The sequence below is a fragment of the Staurois parvus genome, unplaced genomic scaffold, assembly GCF_062004578.1.
Source record: "Staurois parvus isolate SC_StPar_1 unplaced genomic scaffold, SC_StPar_1.0 ptg002307l, whole genome shotgun sequence".
In the NCBI taxonomy this organism is placed as follows: Eukaryota; Metazoa; Chordata; class Amphibia; order Anura; family Ranidae; genus Staurois; species Staurois parvus.
This window is the reverse complement of record NW_028320103.1, coordinates 91,418-112,800: the sequence shown is the minus strand read 5'-3', so window position 1 is coordinate 112,800 and position 21,383 is coordinate 91,418. Positions and strand designations below refer to the sequence as shown.

Here is a 21,383-nt window from a genome sequence, read left to right as displayed (position 1 = left end):
CTTATAACATTTTGCAAATAAATATTCTTTCTTCATAAATCCTGGCCAAAATGTATTCAGTTATCTTGTTAGTAAAAAAAAAAATAAACCAAATTAGTTTATAACCAAAAATTATATTAAAAAAAAAAAATTACATTTTTATTTTATTTTTGATATTATTATTATTATTTTTTTTTTTTAACATACTGTCACCCTAGCAGTGCAGTCACCATGGTGACACTGTACTACTTGTGGGGGGTGATGAAGATTTTTTTTTTTTTACACTGATTGCTTTTACACCCATAAAGGCTGTAAAAGCAATCATTTCTCCTCTCTGGCTGCATTCCTGCAGCCATTGAAAACTACTGTGAGAGCTGTGATTGGTCACAGCTTGTCACATGGTACAAGGATGTTGTGAATAGCCCTGTACCATGTGATCTCTGTGATCATTCACAGATTTCACACATAGTAAGCAATGATGTCAGAAGTGATATCTTGCTTACTACTATTCATGTGATCACTGATTGGCCAATCAGTAATCACATGATTGGGACCTCACACAGAGGTCCCATACAGCGATCGGTGTTCCAACATGTCCGAATCGTGGAGCCGTGCACTCCCAGGGAGCGCGCACAATCCAAATCCCTTTATGAACCGCAACCCGCCCCTGCACTGCTACCGTCCAGCCGTTTATATACAGCGGCAGGACGGGAAGTGGTTAATAACAAACATTATACTTACCTGCTCTGTGTAATGGTTTTGCACAGAGCAGCCCCGATCCTCCTCTTCTCGGGTCCCCCTGCCGGTGCCCCTGGCTCCTCCCTCCTTTTGGGTTCCACCACAGCAAGCAGCTTGCTATGGAGGCACCCGCTGCTCCGTGTGTCCATTTACACACAAAGCCGCGTCTCAGCCCCGCCCTCTCTCTTCTCATTGGCTGTGACTGACAGCAGCGAGAGCCTTTGTCTCAGCCAATGAGAGGGAATCCTGGGACAGAGCACATCGATGGATCGAGAGGGGCCTTAGGTGGGTATTGGGGGGAGGGGGGAGCTGCACAGAGAAAGTTTTTAACCTTCATGCATAGAATGCATGAAAGTAAAAAGCTTGAGGCTTCATAACCCCTTTAACCTCTTGGCGCTGGCCGAACGCAAATCAGCGGAGGGGGGCAGCCGCCCAGATCACTTCAACAAGAAAGCTGATCGCTAGCTGAACAGCAGCGCTACCAGGATGTGTATTGCATGGCTTGGAATGCTGCTCTAACCGCTGAGATCTCTGCTCTGGTGATCCACAACTAGTGTGGTTGCCGGCGTCCAGAACCCTCATCCAAAAGTCACGTGCTGGTGGTATGGAGATGCCACACTCCAAGTAGCCCAATCTATGGAAAGAAAGAAGAAGAGTGACCTCCAGCTTTGGCTTCTCTCAAGCCACTCCCCCCCCCGACACATTTTGCCCCACAGGGTGAAAACCATCGGGGGCGTGACCTGGGAGGAGCCAAGACTGAGATCAGCACCAGGATGCAGCTGCAGCCATGATCCTGGGATAACCAGGAAGACTGTTGCAATCTGCCCCACTTCAAATATAGGAACAGTGGCTATGACCTCTACCTGGAAGCATCGGGGATCCCTGGTCTGAATGCCAGTTAGAACACAATCTGCATGGGGTTTGCATGCTCTCCCTGCACTTGCATGGTTTCCAGGTGGGTATCTGGCTCCTTTTTGCACTTTTCCAAGGTGACCCTAGCATGTGTCAGTATGTAAGAAAGGCACTCTCAAGCCATCCCCCCCCCCCCCGACACATTTTGCCCCACAGGGTGAAAACCATCGGGGGGCATGACCTGGGAGGAGCCAAGACTGAGATCACTACCAGGATGCAGCTGCAGCCATGATCCTCGGATAACCAGGAAGACTGTTGCAATCTTCCCCACTTCAAATATAGGAACAGTGGTTAGCACTTCTGCCTTGAAGCATCGGGGATCCCTGGTCTGAATGACAGTTAGGACACAATCTGCATGGGGTTTGCATGCTCTCCCTGCGCTTGCATGGCTTTCAGTTGGGTATCTGGCTCCTTTTGGCATTTTTCCAAGGTGACCCTAGCATGTGTCAGTATGTAAGAAAGGGACTCTCAAGCTACTCCCCCCCGACACATTTGAAAAACATCAGGGGGCGTGGCCTGGGAGGAGCCAAGACTGAGATCACCACCAGGATGCAGCTGCAGCCATGATCCTGCAGGGCAGGGACTGATGTGAATAGCAATAAATTGTTGGCGCTATATAAATATTTGTAATAAATAAATATAAAAAAAGAGGAACTCCGGACCTTGCTGAACGCAACTCAAATACCGCCACCGACTCGCCAAAACCCACAGAAGACCGGAGAGCGAGTAAAAAAAAGGTTACCGGCGTAGCGCAAGGGCGAAGCGGCTGGATCGAGCTGCGAAGGAGCAGAAGGTGTTTGGCAGATGCCTTTTGATTACCGCGGTTTATTTACAGGAAATGTCAAAGACGGAGCAAAGCAGACGATCCCCTTTCACACGTGAAAACAAGTTTCAGTCAATTATTCATGTCGGGAAAGCAATCTTGGAAAGCACATGGCATTAAAAATTAGTTTGTTTTAAATAGCTAATTGCTTTCTAGGGAGCCATCTTATTAGAATTACCTAACTAATTAAACTAACTAAATGTTATACCATTATAGGCACGTCACGGGATGCTAACCGCGAACAATTATGGACGGCTAATCTGTTTTTATTTGTGCTGTATAATCCCTTCAAAATGAATACAAATAACGGTGTCAGGGACACTTACCTCCACTTGGCACCAGAACGTCCTTCCATTTCCAGGGAGAGCAAGGACGCGGCGAGATGTCATTTCCCAACATTTAACAACTTGCTGATCAACGTGCGACCAACATATCCTGCCGCCATGTGGTTTTTGCAAGGTCATGTCTGCAGATGTCATCTTGGTACCTGTCAGGACCCGGTACTGAACCTGCCACTATGGCGATGTCTCTTCTTGCTGAGCCACCTGAGATGCTGGACAGCTCCCTGACTGATTCCTTAGACAACCTTGCCTTGTCTCTTGTTGCTCTTGAACCCTGAACCCTTTGTTCCTCCTATGAACTTTCTATTTAAGCCATGCCTTTGCACTTCCTCTTTGCCAGATTTTTGTGCTCTCTCCAGCCAATATTTCGCTTGTCACTCCTGCCATCCGCATCTTTGTTACCAATCGTTGCCAACCTTTGGCTTATTCTTCCGCTTGATCTCAATCTGCAACCACTCGTTATCAACCTTAGGCTTGTTCTTACGCTTGATCCCAACCTGCAACCACTTGTTATCAACCTTAGGCTTGTCTTTCTGCTTGATCCCAACCTGCAACCGCTCGTTATCAACCTTTGGCTTGTTCTTCCGCTTGATCCCAACCTGCAACCACTCGTTATCAATCTTTGGCTTATACTTCTGCTTGATCCCAACCTGCAACCACTCATTATCAACCTTAGGCTTGTTCTTCTGCTTGATCCCAACCTGCAACCACTCGTTTTCAACCTTTGGCTTGTTCTTCTGCTTGATCCCAACCTGCAACCACTCGTTATCAATCTTTGGCTTATACTTCTGCTTGATCCCAACCTGCAACCACTCATTATCAACCTTTGGCTTGTTCTTCCGCTTGATCCCAACCTGCAACCGCTCTTTATCAACCTTTGGCTTGTTCTTCAGCTTGATCCCAACCTGCAACCACTCGTTATCAACCTTTGGCTTCTTGTTCCGCTTGATCCCAACCTGCAACCGCTCATTATCAACCTTTGGCTTGTTCTTCCGCTTTGTCCCAACCTGCAACCACTCGTTATCAATCTTTTGGCTTCTTGTTCCGCTTGATCCCAACCTGCAACCGCTCATTATCAACCTTTGGCTTGTTCTTCCGCTTGATCCCAACCTGCAACCACTCGTTATCAATCTTTGGCTTATACTTCTGCTTGATCCCAACCTGCAACCACTCATTATCAACCTTAGGCTTGTTCTTCTGCTTGATCCCAACCTGCAACCACTCGTTTTCAACCTTTGGCTTGTTCTTCCGCTTGATCCCAACCTGCAACCACTCGTTATCAATCTTTGGCTTATACTTCTGCTTGATCCCAACCTGCAACCACTCATTATCAACCTTAGGCTTGTTCTTCTGCTTGATCCCAACCTGCAACCACTCGTTTTCAACCTTTGGCTTGTTCTTCTGCTTGATCCCAACCTGCAACCACTCCTTATCAACCTTTGGCTTATTCTACCGCTTGATTCCATCCTGCAACCACTCATTATCAACCTTTGGCTTGTTCTTCCGCTTGATCCCAACCTGCAACCGCTCTTTATCAACCTTTGGCTTGTTCTTCAGCTTGATCCCAACCTGCAACCACTCGTTATCAACCTTTGGCTTATTCTACCGCTTGATCCCAACCTGCAAACACTTGTTATCAGCCTTTGGCTTGTTCTTCCGCTTGATCCCAACCTGCAAACACTCATTATCAATCTTTGGCTTATACTTCTGCTTGATCCCAACCTGTAACCACTCATTATCAACCATTGGCTTATTCTACTGCTTGATTCCATCGTGCAACCATTCATTATCAACCTTTGGCTTGTTGCCCTGCTTGATTCCATCGTGCAACCATTCATTATTAAACTTTGGCTTGTTGCTCCGCTTGATCCCAACTTGTAATCACTCGTTATCAACCTTTGACTTGTTCTTCTGCTTGATCCCAAATTTCAACCACTTGTTATCAATCTTTGGCTTATTCTTCCTCTTGATCCCAACCTCTAACCACTCGTTATCAACCTTTGGCTTATTCTTCCTCTTGATCCCAAATTTCAACCACTTGTTATCAATCTTTGGCTTATTCTTCCTCTTGATCCCAACCTCTAACCACTCGTTATCAACCTTTGGCTTATTCTTCCGCTTGATCCCAACCTGTAACCGCTCATTTTCAAACTTTGGCTTGTTCTTCCGCTTGATCCCAACCTGTAACCACTCATTATCAACCTTTGGCTTGTTCTTCTGCTTGATCCCAACCTGTAACCACTCATTATCAACCTTTGGCTTGTTCTTCCGCTTGATCCCAACCTGTAATCACTCGTTATCAACCTTTGTCTTGTTCTTCTGCTTGATCCCAACCTGCAACCACTCGTTATCAACCTTTGGCTTGTTCCTCCGCTTGGCCCAACCTGTAACCACTCGTTATCAACCTTTGGCTTGTTCCTCCGCTTGATCCCAACCTGCAACCACTCGTTATCAACCTTACAGTTTGTGAAAAAAGGAGAATTGCCCCAGACAGCAAGTGGTTAAAGTAAGTGGTAAACCCAGATACTCTGTACAAGTCATTAGTAGTGCACACTACCAACAAACAATCTATATATCAGTACTGTACAATATACATTTCCAGTTCACGTGACTGCTTTACGTGACTCCGCATGGGCTGGGTTGTGGGCGGGGCTTTTTCCTCTTCTCCTTCCTGGGTTGTGCAAAGTAGAGGAAGAGTTGTCAGTTATTTACACTGGACAGCCCCTGGTGTAGATGTCTGTGACCTGGGCAGCTAGGAGCTGAATGGGGCAGAAGAGAGCAAGGAATGGCGACATGCACAATATGGTGGCAACACTGCAGAGGCAAGATCAGATTGAATGGTTACCACCGTAAACCCGGAATTGAAAGAAACTGTCAGGAGCAACAGCTATTTCCTCTATGATTAAAGGTTTGGAGAATAAGTGGCGCACCTTAAAAAAAATAAGAGTCCTGCTATTCATGTGGAGGTTCCTTGACACGTACCACCTACCCATTGTTGCTGACCAAGTAAACCCCTTAATGGAAACGGTATTCCTTGATGACAGTGGCCTGTTTCAGCTGGATAATGTTGCAAAAATGGTTCGAGAATGGTTTGGCACAAGGTTTTGACTTGGCCTCCATATTCTCCACATCTCAATCCAATCGAGCATCTGTGGGATGTGCTGGAAAGAAAAAAAGTCAGATCCATGAAGGCCGCATGTCAGGGTCCTGTCCACGGCAGAAGTTCTGGAAGATCTGGCATTTTTGCCAGTGCTCTACATGACCACAGAAGTACAGATCAGCCTCAGTCTGGTGCCAGATGGCCTTTATAAGGAGGCTCATCACTTCCTCTAGTTGCTGGATGATCTCTAGCTCCCCGTGCCCTGTTCCTGTTTCCTGTGATTCTGACCTGCGACTTCCTGTTACCGACTCGGCTTGCTCCTGGACCTGACTACTCTACTTTACTCCTGATCTGACCTCGGCTTGGCTTACGGATACTCTCTCTCTTGCTCCTCGGCTATCCCATCTGACTACGTCTGCTCTGATTCCCACCTGGTACCTGACCTTGGCTTGAACCGACTATCCAGTAAACATCTAAATCCCGGAAGGCCTGCATACCACGCACAGGCGCCTCCTGTCTGCAGACCTATCTCTGTGCACCAGCTGTGCTCCTGGGTGGACCACCAACCAGCACTCCTACAGGCGACCTGTGCCACTTTGGGCCTGACTCCCGCTGTCCCACTCTCAGGGGAGTCCGGAACTTGGTCGCAAGGGAAGCCCTCTCTCCATTGGCCTCCATCACCCGGTACGTGATACCGCACCTCCCAACTTACAAGACTTAAGAGGATCTGCTACTGACAGCTCGGTGCCGGATACCACAGCGTACCCTCTAGTGGAGTCCACGGTGGGACGGGCCAGGGCTGTTTTTACGGCAGATGGGGGTCCTGCTCAATATTAGGTTGGGTGGTCATACTGTTATGGCTGATCATTGTATGTTTTTAGCTGCTTGCCCGTTGTTTCAAATATTGAAATGAAATGTGTGACCATGGGTGAGGTGTGTACGGAGGTGAGATGTGGGAGTTTCACAACCATTACATATACTACACTGCGCAGGCGTTCTTTTTTTTTTTTTTCTTTTATTTAAAGTGAGACAACAAATAAGTATTTCATGAGCTGGTTAATAAATAAGCCGCATCCTGGAGAAGATTCTCCCAAACACTTCCATTAAGGTAAGTAAGTGACTTGCCACTTTGCTTCACCCGTTGCGGGTTATCTATAATTAAACCAAATGCTTAGCACTGTCGCCTCACATGATCTCAGGAAACTTTATTCCTTCCCTAAGTACGCCCAACATGTCATTTACCCGGGGGGCTTCAACAAAAATAAATATTTTTTTTTTTTATAATCCTTAACCACTTCCAGTCCGGACACTTTTACCCCCTTCCTGACCAGGGCAATTTTCAGCTTTCAGCGCTATCACACTTTGAATGACAATTGCGCGGTCATGCAACACTGTACCCAAATGAATTTTTTACCATTTTTTTTTAGATAGATAAAGCTTTATTTTGGTGGTATTTATTCACCACTGGGATTTGTATTTTTTTTGCTATGTAAATGAAATGTCCAAAAATTTTGAAAAAAGTGTTTTTTTTATAAAATTTTGCAAATAAATAATATTTCATCATAAATCTTAGCCAAAATTTATTCCGTTATCTTTTTAGTAAAAAAAAAAAAATCCAAATTAGTTTATAAGCAAAAATTATAATTTTTAAACATTTGTTTTTACATTTTTATTTTATTTTTTTATATTATTATTTTTTATTTTTTTTTTACATACTGTCACCCTAGCAGTACAGTGTCACCATGGACACTGTACTACTTGTGAGGGGTGATGAAGAATTTTTTTTTTTTTTTTTACACTGATTGCTTTTACACCCATATAGGATGTAAAAGCAATCATAACTCTTTCTCTCTGTCTGCATTCTTGCACTCATTGAGAAGAACTGAGTGAGCTGTGATTGGTCACAGCTTGTCACATGGTACAAGGCTTTTGTGAATAGCCCTGTACCATGTGTCCTCTGTGATCATTCACAGATTTCACACATAGTAAGCAATGATGTCAGAAGTGACATCTTGCTTACTACTTTGCATGTGATCACTGATTGGCCAATCAGTGATCACATGATCGGGACCTCGTACAGAGGTCCCGTCCGACGATCGGTGTTTCACTGTGTCCGGAGGACACAGCGGGCACCGGATCGCGGTGCTGCGCGCTCCCAGGGAGCGCGCACAAGCAGGGTGCGGGGAGGCCGTTTATAGACGGCCACCCGACCCTGCAGTGCCACCGTCCGGCCGTTTATATACAACGGCCGGACGGGAGGTGGTTAAAGCGCAAATAAACTTGCAGCTTAACCACTTCAATAGCAGAGACTTTCACCCCCTTCCTGTCCGGACACTTTCCCCCCTTTCCTGCCCAGGCCAATTTTCAGCGCTCTCACACTTTCAATGACAATTGCGCGGTCATGCAACACTGTACCCATATGAAATTTTTATCATAGAGCTTTCTTTCTGTGGTATTGAATCGCCACTGGTTTTTTATTTTTGCTAAATAGACAAAAAAAGACCAAACATTTTTGAAAAAAAAAATGCTTTTTATCATAGAGCTTTCTTTCAATGGTATTGAATCACCACTTTTTTTTTTTTTACTAAATAGACAAAAAAAAGACTGAACATTTAAAAAACAAAAATTCATTTTTATTAGTTTCTGTTATAATATTTTGCAAATAAATTATCTTTCTTCATAAATTTAGGCCAAAATATATCCTGCGATATTTCTATGATGAAAAATAAAAACTGAGAAAACTGACAGCAGAAAAAGCCTGAGTAGTCCATCGAGTTTGCGTTATTTTTTTGTTTTTTGGAGGTTGGGGGGGGGGGGGGTAGTTTTTTTTTTTTTTTAATTTCAGGTACTATAGTGCCGTCAATTTGCACAGTGCTTTACATATATATTGTACATTCACATCAGTCCCCGCCCCCGAGGGGCGTACAGTCTAAGGTCTCTAACTCACATTCATACATACTAGGGACAATTTAGACAGGAACCAATTCACCTCCCAGCATGTCTTTGGAGTGTGGGAGGAAACTGGAGTACCCAGAGGAAACCCACACAGGCACAGGGAGAACATGCAAACTCCAGGCAGGAGGTGCCATGGCTGGGATTCGAACCATCGACCCGAGTGCTGCCAGGCGGAAGTGCTAACCATTTAGCCACTGTGCTGCCATGTTAACTTTTTTGTCTGAGTATAGATCTGTGCTGGTCCCAAGCCTGTTTGAAAGTATTAACTGTTGACCCAAATCAGTGTATTTATTACACTAAACTAGTAATTTAGTCTTTAGGAAAGGTTTAGGGTCTACAAATTCTGGTATGTATCTGAAAATTGATCAATCCTGATGCAGCTACATACATCGTGCTTGGTTAGCTACTTCCCTGGCTATAACAGCCAGGATATGACAGCTCTGCAACCGGAAGTGATGAAATCATCATTGTATCCTGGTTCATTTGTCACAGAGGAAATCAGTGAATGGATGTTTCTCCATATCCTCTGTGGGAGGGGCCCTAATGTCTTCATAAAGGGGACCTGTCCCCTGCCCAAGGCTTTTTGGCCCCCCCGTGATAGCTTTGGGCAGGTAAAAGGTCCTGTTTATGAAGACATCAGGGGTCTAATAGACCTCTGATGTCTCCCCTGCCCTCCATAGCAGCTTACCAAGGACAAAACGTGCTTGGTTGGCTGATTTCCCGGCTGCAATAGCCAGGAAAAGACAACTCTGAAACTGGAAGTGATGAAATCATTGTTCATTCCTCACAGAGATCAGGGAATGGACATTTCTCCATCTCCTCTATGGGAAGCTGTCCCGGACTCTCCTTCGTGGCGCTGTGTTCATTCCTCACAGAGATCAGGGAATGGACATTTCTCCATCTCCTCTATGGGAAGCTGTCCCGGACTCTCCTTCGTGGCGCTGTGTTCATTCCTCACAGAGGAGATCAGGGAATGGACATTTCTCTAACTCCTCTATGGGAAGCTGTCCTGGACTCCCCTTCGTGGCGCTGCATTCATTCCTCAAAGAGGAGATCAGGGAATGGACATTTCTCCATCTCCTCTATGGGAAGCTGTCCTGGACTCCCCTTCATGGCACTGTGTTCATTCCTCACAGAGGAGATCAGGAAATGGACATTTCTCCATCTCCTCTATGGGAAGCTGTCCTGGACTTCCCTTCGTGGTGCTGTGTTCATTCTTCACAGAGGAGATCAGGGAATGGACATTTCTCCATCTCCTCTATGGGAAGCTGTCCCGGACTCCCCTTCGTGGGGCTGTGTTAATTCCTCACTGAGAAGATCAAGGAATGGACATTTCTCCATCTCCTCAATGCTATGCTGTCCTGGACTCCCCTTCGTGGCGCTGCATACATTCCTCACAGAGGAGATCAGGAAATGGACATTTCTCCATCTCCTCTATGGGAAGCTGTCCTGGACTCCCCTTTGTGGGGCTGTGTTCATTCCTCACTGAGAAGATCAGGGAATGGACATTTCTCCATCACCTCTATGGGAAGCTGTCCTGGACTCCCCTTCGTGGCGCTGTGTTCATTCCTCACAGAGGAGATCAGGGAATGGACATTTCTCCATCTCCACTATGGGAAGCTGTCCTGGACTCCCCTTCATGGCGCTGTGTTCATTCCTCACAGAGGAGATCAGGGAATGGACATTTCTCCATCTCCTCTATGGGAAGCTGTCCTGGACTCCCCTTTGTGGGGCTGTGTTCATTCCTCACTGAGAAGATCAGGGAATGGACATTTCTCCATCACCTCTATGGTAAGCTGTCCTGGACTCCCCTTCATGGCGCTGTGTTCATTCCTCACAAAGGAGATCAGGGAATGGACATTTCTCCATCTCCTCTATGGGAAGCTGTCCTGGACTCCCCTTTGTGGCGCTGTGTTCATTCCTCACAAAGGAGATCAGGGAATGGACATTTCTCCATCTCCTCTATGGGAAGCTGTCCCAGACTTCCCTTCGTGGTGTTGTAAAAGTGATCACTTTCGGTATTGTGGCTGCAGCTGTAACCATGATCCTGATGACAGGACGTTTTTTGTTAGACATGCATCGGTCAGCAAATGGCTAAAGCCATTTTGAATACTTATTTGCCATGTTCAGGCAGACAGCAGTGCTGAGAGCTCCCGCTGTGTTCATTCCTCACAGAGGAGATCAGGGAATGGACATTTCTCCATCTCCTCTATGGGAAGCTGTCCTGGACTCCCCTTCATGGGGCTGTGTTCATTCTTCACAGAGGAGATCAGGGAATGGACATTTCTCCATCTCCTCTATGGGAAGCTGTCCTGGACTCCCCTTCATGGCGCTGTGTTCATTCCTCACAGAGGAGATCAGGGAATGGACATTTCTCCATCTCCTCTATGAGAAGCTGTCCCGGACTCCCCTTCATGGAGCTGCATTCATTCCTCACAGAGGAGATCAGGGAATGGACATTTCTCCATCTCCTCTATAGGAAGCTGTCCCGGACTCCCCTTCGTGGGGCTGTGTTCATTCCTCACTGAGAAGATCAGGGAATGGACATTTCTCCATCTCCTCTATGGGAAGCTGACCTGGACTCCCCTTCGTGGCGCTGCATTCATTCCTCACAGAGGAGATCAGGAAATTGGCATTTCTCCATCTCCTCTATGGGAAGCTGTCCCGGACTCCCCTTTGGGGCGCTGTGTTCATTCCTCACAGAGGAGATCAGGGAATGGACATTTCTCCATCTCCTCTATGGGAAGCTGTCCTGGACTTCCCTTCGTGGCGCTGTGTTCATTCTTCACAGAGGAGATCAGGGAATGGACATTTCTCCATCTCCTCTATGGGAAGCTGTCCTGGACTCCCCTTCGTGGCACTGCATTCAATCCTCACAGAGGAGATCAGGGAATGGACATTTCTCCATCTCCTCTATGGGAAGCTGTCCCGGACTCCCCTTCGTGGGGCTGCGTTCATTCCTCACTGAGAAGATCAAGGAATGGACATTTCTCCATCTCCTCTATGGAAAGCTGTCCTGGACTCCCCCTTCGTGGCGCTGTGTTCATTCCTCACAGAGGAGATCAGGGAATGGACATTTCTCCATCTCCACTATGGGAAGCTGTCCTGGACTTCCCTTCATGGCGCTGTGTTCATTCCTCACAGAGGAGATCAGGAAATTGGCATTTCTCCATCTCCTCTATGGGAAGCTGTCCCGGACTCCCCTTTGGGGCGCTGTGTTCATTCCTCACAGAGGAGATCAGGGAATGGACATTTCTCCATCTCCTCTATGGGAAGCTGTCCTGGACTTCCCTTCGTGGCGCTGTGTTCATTCTTCACAGAGGAGATCAGGGAATGGACATTTCTCCATCTCCTCTATGGGAAGCTGTCCTGGACTCCCCTTCGTGGCACTGCATTCAATCCTCACAGAGGAGATCAGGGAATGGACATTTCTCCATCTCCTCTATGGGAAGCTGTCCCGGACTCCCCTTCGTGGGGCTGCGTTCATTCCTCACTGAGAAGATCAAGGAATGGACATTTCTCCATCTCCTCTATGGAAAGCTGTCCTGGACTCCCCCTTCATGGCGCTGTGTTCATTCCTCACAGAGGAGATCAGGGAATGGACATTTCTCCATCTCCACTATGGGAAGCTGTCCTGGACTTCCCTTCATGGCGCTGTGTTCATTCCTCACAGAGGAGATCAGGGAATGGACATTTCTCCATCTCCTCTATGGGAAGCCGTCCCGGACTCCCCTTTGTGGGGCTGTGTTCATTCCTCACTGAGAAGATCAGGGAATGGACATTTCTCCATCACCTCTATGGTAAGCTGTCCTGGACTCCCCTTCATGGCGCTGTGTTCATTCCTCGCAAAGGAGATCAGGGAATGGACATTTCTCCATCTCCTCTATGGGAAGCTGTCCTGGACTTCCCTTCGTGGTGTTGTAAAAGTGATCACTTTCGGTATTGTGGCTGCAGCTGTAACCATGATCCTGATGACAGGACGTTTTTTGTTAGACATGCATCGGTCAGCAAATGGCTAAAGCCATTTTGAATACTTATTTGCCATGTTCAGGCAGACAGCAGTGCTGAGAGCTCCCGCTGTGTTCATTCCTCACAGAGGAGATCAGGGAATGGACATTTCTCCATCTCCTCTATGGGAAGCTGTCCTGGACTCCCCTTCGTGGCGCTGTGTTCATTCCTCACAGAGGAGATCAGGGAATGGACATTTCTCCATCTCCTCTATGAGAAGCTGTCCCGGACTCCCCTTCATGGAGCTGCATTCATTCCTCACAGAGGAGATCAGGGAATGGACATTTCTCCATCTCCTCTATGGGAAGCTGTCCCGGACTCCCCTTCGTGGGGCTGTGTTCATTCCTCACTGAGAAGATCAGGGAATGGACATTTCTCCATCTCCTCTATGGGAAGCTGACCTGGACTCCCCTTCGTGGCGCTGCATTCATTCCTCACAGAGGAGATCAGGAAATTGGCATTTCTCCATCTCCTCTATGGGAAGCTGTCCTGGACTCCCCTTCGTGGCACTGCATTCAATCCTCACAGAGGAGATCAGGGAATGGACATTTCTCCATCTCCTCTATGGGAAGCTGTCCTGGACTCCCCCTTCGTGGTGCTGTGTTCATTCCTCACAGAGGAGATCAGGGAATGGACATTTCTCCATCTCCACTATGGGAAGCTGTCCTGGACTTCCCTTCATGGCGCTGTGTTCATTCCTCACAGAGGAGATCAGGGAATGGACATTTCTCCATCTCCTCTATGGGAAGCTGTCCCGGACTCCCCTTTGTGGGGCTGTGTTCATTCCTCACTGAGAAGATCAGGGAATGGACATTTCTCCATCACCTCTATGGTAAGCTGTCCTGGACTCCCCTTCATGGCGCTGTGTTCATTCCTCACAAAGGAGATCAGGGAATGGACATTTCTCCATCTCCTCTATGGGAAGCTGTCCCGGACTCCCCTTCGTGGCGCTGTGTTCATTCCTCACAGAGGAGATCAGGGAATGGACATTTCTCCATCTCCTCTATGGGAAGCTGTCCTAGACTTCCCTTCATGGCGCTGTAAAAGTGATCACTTTCAGTATCGTGGCTGCAGCTGTAACCATGATCCTGATGACAGGACGTTTTTTGTTAGACATGCATCGGTCAGCAAATGGCTAAAGCCATTTTGAATACTTACTAGCCATGTTCCGGCAGACAGCAGTGCTGAGAGCTCCCGATGTGCAGATCATGAAGGTTACTCAGCAGTTGCCTGCGGGATCCTGAGCATTCCATGGTATTCACCTGTCCCACCCTAGCAACCAACATTCTACATCGCTCACTGAAGTCTGGTTGCCATGGTAAGCGAGGTGCAGCGGACAGGCTAACCTGGCTTTTCTGAGAAAAAAAAAATGGCAATACAACAGCACAGGGCGAGCAATTTAAAACAATTTCTGATGCTATGTAAAATCTGCTGGATGTAATGGGGTGCCAACATCGAGCTGCGAGGTGACAGGACAGATCTGATTTGTTAAACAAACCTAATTGCAAATCAGCGGGAGATTCCAACAAATCCAAGGAGATGAGGAGCAAACTGTACGGTACGGAGAAATATGCAAAGAAAGAGAGCAAGAGCAAATGCAGATATAAAGACTGGGGGCAAAGAGAGAGATGAGGGAAGAAAAGATACAGAAGAGAAAAGGACAGAGATGAAAACAGGAGAGGATGAAGGAAGAAAATGAATGATGGGGAGGAAAAGAAGGGAAGAAAAAAGAAAAAGGGGGGGGGGGGCAGAACAGAGGAAAGGAAAAATATAAGAGGAACCAGGAGGAGAATGAGGGAAAAAGAAAAGAGGAGAGCAAAAAAGGGAACAGAGAGGAGAAAAGAGGAGAAGAAAGGGGAGTGTAATAGAAGAGGAAAGCGTGAAAGAAAGAGGAGAGGAAACAGAGGGAAGGGGAGAGAGAAAAAAAGAGAAGAAAGTAGAGGCAAAGGGCAAAAAAAAAAGAAGGAAGGGGAGAATAGAGAAGAAAAACAGAAGAGGAACACGGGAAAAGAGATGAGAATAATTGAAAATAAACCGAAAGAGGAGAAAAAGATAAGAAAACAAAGGGGAGAAACAACAAAAGAAGAAAGAGAAGAGAGGACAGGAAACAGAAGGCGGAAAAGAAGAGAGGACAGGAAACAGAAGGCGGAAAAGAAGAGAGGACAGGAAACAGAAGGAGGAAGATAAGAGAGGACAGAAAACACAAGGAGGAAGAGAGGACAGGAAACAGAAAGAGGAAGAAAAGTGAGGACAGGAAACAGAAGGAGGAAGATAAGAGAGGACAGAAAACAGAAGGAGGAAGAGAAGAGAAGACAGGAAACAGAAGAAAAAAGAAGAGAGGACAGGAAACAGAAGGAGGAAGAGAAGAGAGGACAGGAAACAGAAGGAGGAAGAGAAGAGAGGACAGGAAACAGAAGGAGGAAGAGAACAGAGGACAGGAAACAGGAGGAAGAGAAGAGAAGACAGGAAACAGAAGAAAAAAGAAGAGAGGACAGGAAACAGAAGAAAAAAGAAGAGAGGACAGGAAACAGAAGGAGGAAGAGAAGATAAAACAGGAAACATAAGAAGGAAAAGGAGAACAGGAAACAGAAGGAGGAAGAGAAGAGAGGACAGGAAACAGAAGGAGGAAGAGAAGAGAGGACAGGAAACAGAAGAAAAAAGAAGAGAGGACAGGAAACAGAAGGAGGAAGAGAAGATAGAACAGGAAACAGAAGAAGGAGAAAAAAGAAGAGAGGACAGGAAACAGAAGAAAAAAGAAGAGAGGACAGGAAACAGAAGGAGGAAGAGAAGAGAGAACAGGAAAAAAAAGGAAGAGAGAAGAGAGGACAGGAATCAGAAGAAGGAAGAGAAGAGAGAACAGGAAACAGAAGGAGGAAGAGAAGAGAGGACAGGAAATGGAGGAAGAGAGGAGAGGACAATAAACAGAAGAAGGAAGATAAGAGAAAAGAAGAGAGGACAGGAAACAGAAGAAAAAAGAAGAGAGGACAGGAAACAGAAGGAGGAAGAGAAGATAAAACAGGAAACATAAGAAGGAAAAGGAGAAGGGAGAACAGGAAACAGAAGGAGGAAGAGAAGAGAGGACAGGAAACAGAAGGAGGAAGAGAAGAGAGGACAGGAAACAGAAGAAAAAAGAAGAGAGGACAGGAAACAGAAGGAGGAAGAGAAGAGAGGAAGGGGAGAGAGAAAAAAAGAGAAGAAAGTAGAGGCAAAGGGCAAAAAAAAAGAAGGAAGGGGAGAATAGAGAAGAAAAACAGAAGAGGAACACGGGAAAAGAGATGAGAATAATTGAAAATAAACCGAAAGAGGAGAAAAAGATAAGAAAACAAAGGGGAGAAACAACAAAAGAAGAAAGAGAAGAGAGGACAGGAAACAGAAGGCGGAAAAGAAGAGAGGACAGGAAACAGAAGGCGGAAAAGAAGAGAGGACAGGAAACAGAAGGAGGAAGATAAGAGAGGACAGAAAACACAAGGAGGAAGAGAGGACAGGAAACAGAAAGAGGAAGAAAAGTGAGGACAGGAAACAGAAGGAGGAAGATAAGAGAGGACAGAAAACAGAAGGAGGAAGAGAAGAGAAGACAGGAAACAGAAGAAAAAAGAAGAGAGGACAGGAAACAGAAGGAGGAAGAGAAGAGAGGACAGGAAACAGAAGGAGGAAGAGAAGAGAGGACAGGAAACAGAAGGAGGAAGAGAACAGAGGACAGGAAACAGGAGGAAGAGAAGAGAAGACAGGAAACAGAAGAAAAAAGAAGAGAGGACAGGAAACAGAAGAAAAAAGAAGAGAGGACAGGAAACAGAAGGAGGAAGAGAAGATAAAACAGGAAACATAAGAAGGAAAAGGAGAACAGGAAACAGAAGGAGGAAGAGAAGAGAGGACAGGAAACAGAAGGAGGAAGAGAAGAGAGGACAGGAAACAGAAGAAAAAAGAAGAGAGGACAGGAAACAGAAGGAGGAAGAGAAGATAGAACAGGAAACAGAAGAAGGAGAAAAAAGAAGAGAGGACAGGAAACAGAAGAAAAAAGAAGAGAGGACAGGAAACAGAAGGAGGAAGAGAAGAGAGAACAGGAAAAAAAAGGAAGAGAGAAGAGAGGACAGGAATCAGAAGAAGGAAGAGAAGAGAGAACAGGAAACAGAAGGAGGAAGAGAAGAGAGGACAGGAAATGGAGGAAGAGAGGAGAGGACAATAAACAGAAGAAGGAAGATAAGAGAAAAGAAGAGAGGACAGGAAACAGAAGAAAAAAGAAGAGAGGACAGGAAACAGAAGGAGGAAGAGAAGATAAAACAGGAAACATAAGAAGGAAAAGGAGAAGGGAGAACAGGAAACAGAAGGAGGAAGAGAAGAGAGGACAGGAAACAGAAGGAGGAAGAGAAGAGAGGACAGGAAACAGAAGAAAAAAGAAGAGAGGACAGGAAACAGAAGGAGGAAGAGAAGAGAGGAAGGGGAGAGAGAAAAAAAGAGAAGAAAGTAGAGGCAAAGGGCAAAAAAAAAGAAGGAAGGGGAGAATAAAGAAGAAAAACAGAAGAGGAACACGGCAAAAGAGATGAGAATAATAGAAAATAAAACGAAAGAGGAGAAAAAGATAAGAAAACAAAGGGGAGAAACAACAAAAGAAGAAAGAGAAGAGAGGACAGGAAACAGAAGGCGGAAGAGAAGAGAGGACAGGAAACAGAAGGCGGAAGAGAAGAGAGGACAGGAAACAGAAGAAGGAGAAAGGAGAAGAGAGGACAGGAACCAGAAGCAGGAAAATAAGAGAGGACAGGAAACAGAAGGAGGAAGAGAAGAGAGGACAGAAAACAGAAGGAGGAAGAGAAGAGAGGACAGGAAACAGAAGGAGAAAGAGAAGAGAGCACAGAAAACAGAAGAAAAAAGAGAAGAGAGGACAGGAAACAGAAGAAGGAAGAGAAGAGAAGACAGGAAACAGAAGGAGGAAGAGAAGAGAAGACAGGAAACAGAAGAAAAAAGAAGAGAGGACAGGAAACAGAAGAAAAAAGAAGAGAGGACAGGAAACAGTAGAAGGAAGAGAAGAGAGGACAGGAAACAGAAGGAGGAAGAGAAGAGAGGACAGGAAACAGAAGGAGGAAGAGAAGACAGGAAACACAAGGAGGAAGAAAAAAGAAGACAGGAAACAGAAGGAGGAAGAGAAGAGAGGACAGGAAACACAAGAAGGAAGAGAAGAGAGGACAGGAAACAAAAGGAGGAAGAGAAGACAGGACAGGAAACAGAAGAAGGAAGAGAAGAGAGGACAGGAAACAGAAGAAGGAATGGGAGAATAGGGGACTGGAAACAGGAGAATCAGGAGAAGAAAGAGGAGAGGAAACAGAAGAAGGAAGAGAAGAGAGGACAGGAAACAGAAGAAAAAAAAGAATAGAGGACAGGAAACAGAAGGAGGAAGAGAAGAGAGGACAGGAAACCGAAGAAGGAAAAGGAGAAGGGAGAACAGGAAACAGAAGAAGGAACAGAGAAGAGAGAACAGGAAACAGAAGGAGGAAGAGAAGAGAGGACAGGAAACAGAAGGAGGAAGAGAAGAGAGGACAGGAAACAGAAGGAGGAAGAGAAGAGAGGACAGGAAACAGAAGGAGGAAGAGAAGTAAGGACAGGAAACAGAAGGAGGAAGATAAGAGAGGACAGGAAACAGAAGAAGGAAGAGAAGAGAGGACAGGAAACAGAAGGAAGAGAGAAGAGAGAACAGGAAACAAAAGGAGGAAGAGAAGAGAAGACAGGAAACAGGAGGAAGAGAAGAGAGGACAGGAGACAAAAGGAGGAAGAGAAGAGAGGACAGGAAACAGCAGAAGGAAGAGAAGAGAGAACAGGAAACAGAAGGAGGAAAAGGAGAAAGGAGAACAGGAAACAGAAGAAGGAGAAAGGAGAAGAGAGAACAGGAAACTAAAAAAGGAAAAGAGAAGAGAGAACAGGAAACAGAAGAAGGATGAGAAGAGAGGATAGGAAACAGAAGGAGGAAGAGAAGTGAGGACAGGAAAGAGAAGGAGGAAGAGAAGAGAGGACAGGAAATGGAGGAAGAGAGGAGAGGACAGGAAACAGAAGAAAGAGGAGAGGACAGGAAACAGAAGAAAGAAGAGAGGACAGGAAACAGAAGGAGGAAGAGAAGAGAGGACAGGAAACAGAAGAAGGAAGAGAAGAGAGGACAGGAAACAGAAGGAAGAGAGAACAGGAAACAAAAGGAGGAAGAGAAGAGATGACAGGAAACAGAAGGAGGAAGAGTAGAGAGGATAGAAAACAGAAGGAGGAAGAGAAGACAGGGCAGGAAACAGAAGAAGGAAGAGAAGAGAGGACAGGAAAGAGAAGAAGGAAAAGGAGAAGGGAGAACAGGAAACAGAAGAAGGAGAAAGGAGAAGAGAGAACAGGAAACAGAAGAAGGAGAAAGGAGAAGAGAGAACAGGAAACAAAAAAAGGAAAAGATAAGAGAGAACAGTAAACAGAAGAAGGATGAAAAGAGAGGACAGGAAACAGAAGAAGGAAAAGAAGAGAGGACAGGAAACAGAAGGAAGAGATGACAGGAAACAGAAGGAGGAAGAGAAGAGATGACAGGAAACAAAAGGAGGAAGAGAGGATAGAAAACAGAAGGAGGAAGAGAAGAGAGAATAGGAAACAGAAGGAGGAAGAGAAGACAGGGCAGGAAACAGAAGAAGGAAGAGAAGAGAGGACAGGAAAGAGAAGAAGGAAAAGGAGAAGGGAGAACAGGAAACAGAAGAAGGAGAAAGGAGAAGAGAGAACAGGAAACAAAAAAAGGAAGAGAGAAGAGAGAACAAGAAACAGAAGAAGGATGAGAAGAGAGGACAGGAAACAGAAGGAGGAAGAGAAGAGATGACAGGAAACAGAAGGAGGAAGAGAAGAGATGACAGGAAACAGAAGGAGGAAGAGAGGATAGAAAACAGAAGGAGGAAGAGAAGAGAGGACAGGAAACAGAAGAAGGAATGGGAGAAGGGAGGATATGAAACAGAAAAAAGAGGAGAAGAGAGAACAGGAAACAGAAAAAAGAGAAGAAGAAAGGGCAGGAAACAGAAGAAGGAAGAGGAGAATAGGTGACTGGAAACAGGGGAATCAGGAGAAGAAAGAGGAGAGAAAACAGGAGAAAAGAGTAAAAAGGAGAACGGAGGATAGTAAAGAGGAGAAGAAAGAGGAGAAAAAGGGGATAATAAGGAAGGATGAAAGTTGAGGAAAAAGGAAAAAAAAGAGGGAAGAGAAGAAAAAAAAGTGAGAAGAGGAAAAAAAGGGGAATAAGAAACAAAAAAGGTTAAAAGATATGGGAAGAAAGGAGAATGAAGAGGAGAGGAGGGAAAAAAGAAGAGATGAAAAAAATGCATAGAGGAAAGGAGAAGAGAGGAAAAAGAAAAGGGGGAGGGGAGAGGAGGAGAAAAAAAAGAGAATAGGAGAGGGGAGGAGAAGAAGAGAAGAGAGGAAATAGAGGGCATGAAAGAGAAGGGGGGGGGGGGGAGATGATAAAAGGAAGCAAGAGAAGAGAAAAAAGGAGACGTAAAGGGAAGGAAAAAAAAGAAGAAAGTGGAGAGCAGAGGAGCAGAAAGAGAAGACAGAATAAAAGGAAGGTGGACAGGAGAAGAGAGGAAAATAGAAAGAGGGAAAGCAGAAAGAAAAAAGGAGCAGAGAGAGGAGGAGGAGGAAAAGAGAGAGAATACAAAACACAGGCAGAGGGAAGAGATGAGAAAAGGAGAACACAGAGAGTAGAATAGGAAAGAGGATAGGGAGGGAAACACAAAGGAGAATAAAGAGTAACAGAAATGAAAGAAGAGAGGAAGGGAGAAGAGGAAATCACAGGAAATGAATGAGGACAGGAGCATAAAAAAGATGAAGAGAAAGGAAAGAGGAAAATGGAAAAAAAAAAAACAAAGAGGAGAGGAAGATGGAAGATGAAAAGGAAAAGAGAATAAAAGAGGAATGAAAAAAAAGAGATAAGGAAAGAAATTGAAAGAAAAAGACAGGGAAGAAGCGGAAGAAGAGTTTGCGTTGTCTCCGTTGCGTGTTGTGAACTTTTCTTGGAAAGAGTTAAGGCCTGTGTTGAGCGTATAAAGCGCGAGGAGTGCCTAATTATTCATTGGAGGAGGCATTAGGTGGAGTGTATAGCGCAGTAGATTGTAGAGCGAAGAGTGAAGGTCAATGAGCTGGAAGCTATAGACTGAGCGCATACGCCGGTGAATTTCTAATGTACCATTAGTTGTTGTCGTATGTAAATAAATAATTCAGCTGTCACGGAAAAGCGTAAATTCTACCAGAGAAACCTTTCAGGCTGCTTAATGCCGGGTCCGGGATGCTAATCTCCTCCTGTGTAGTCAGCTCAGCCCCAGGACAGCAGAACAAAGCAGAAGGTCGGCAGGTTCTCCGGAAAACGCTGCGTGCGTCTCAGCCAAAAGTGAGGATCGCATTAACCACTTATCAACCAATTATCTTTTATCACACAAATTACCGGCCAATAAAATCACCCCAAATACCTACTAAATGTCCAACCTATCTAGTGGTGAGATGAAGTGTATGGCGCTGCCCGGTGCCGACCCGTACA

General features: G+C 45.6%; 1 protein-coding gene and 1 pseudogene across 1 annotated transcript in view; one reads left to right on the top strand and one right to left on the bottom strand.

The window, feature by feature from the left end:
• Positions 1–21,383, bottom strand: part of LOC149431275 (nephrocystin-4-like) — a gene marked incomplete at both ends in the record, with an annotated part of 178,425 nt that overhangs the window by 73,549 nt on the left and 83,493 nt on the right. The gene's annotated exons all lie outside the window — the stretch shown is intronic.
• On the top strand, positions 14,108–18,821 carry LOC149431276 (uncharacterized; annotated as a pseudogene).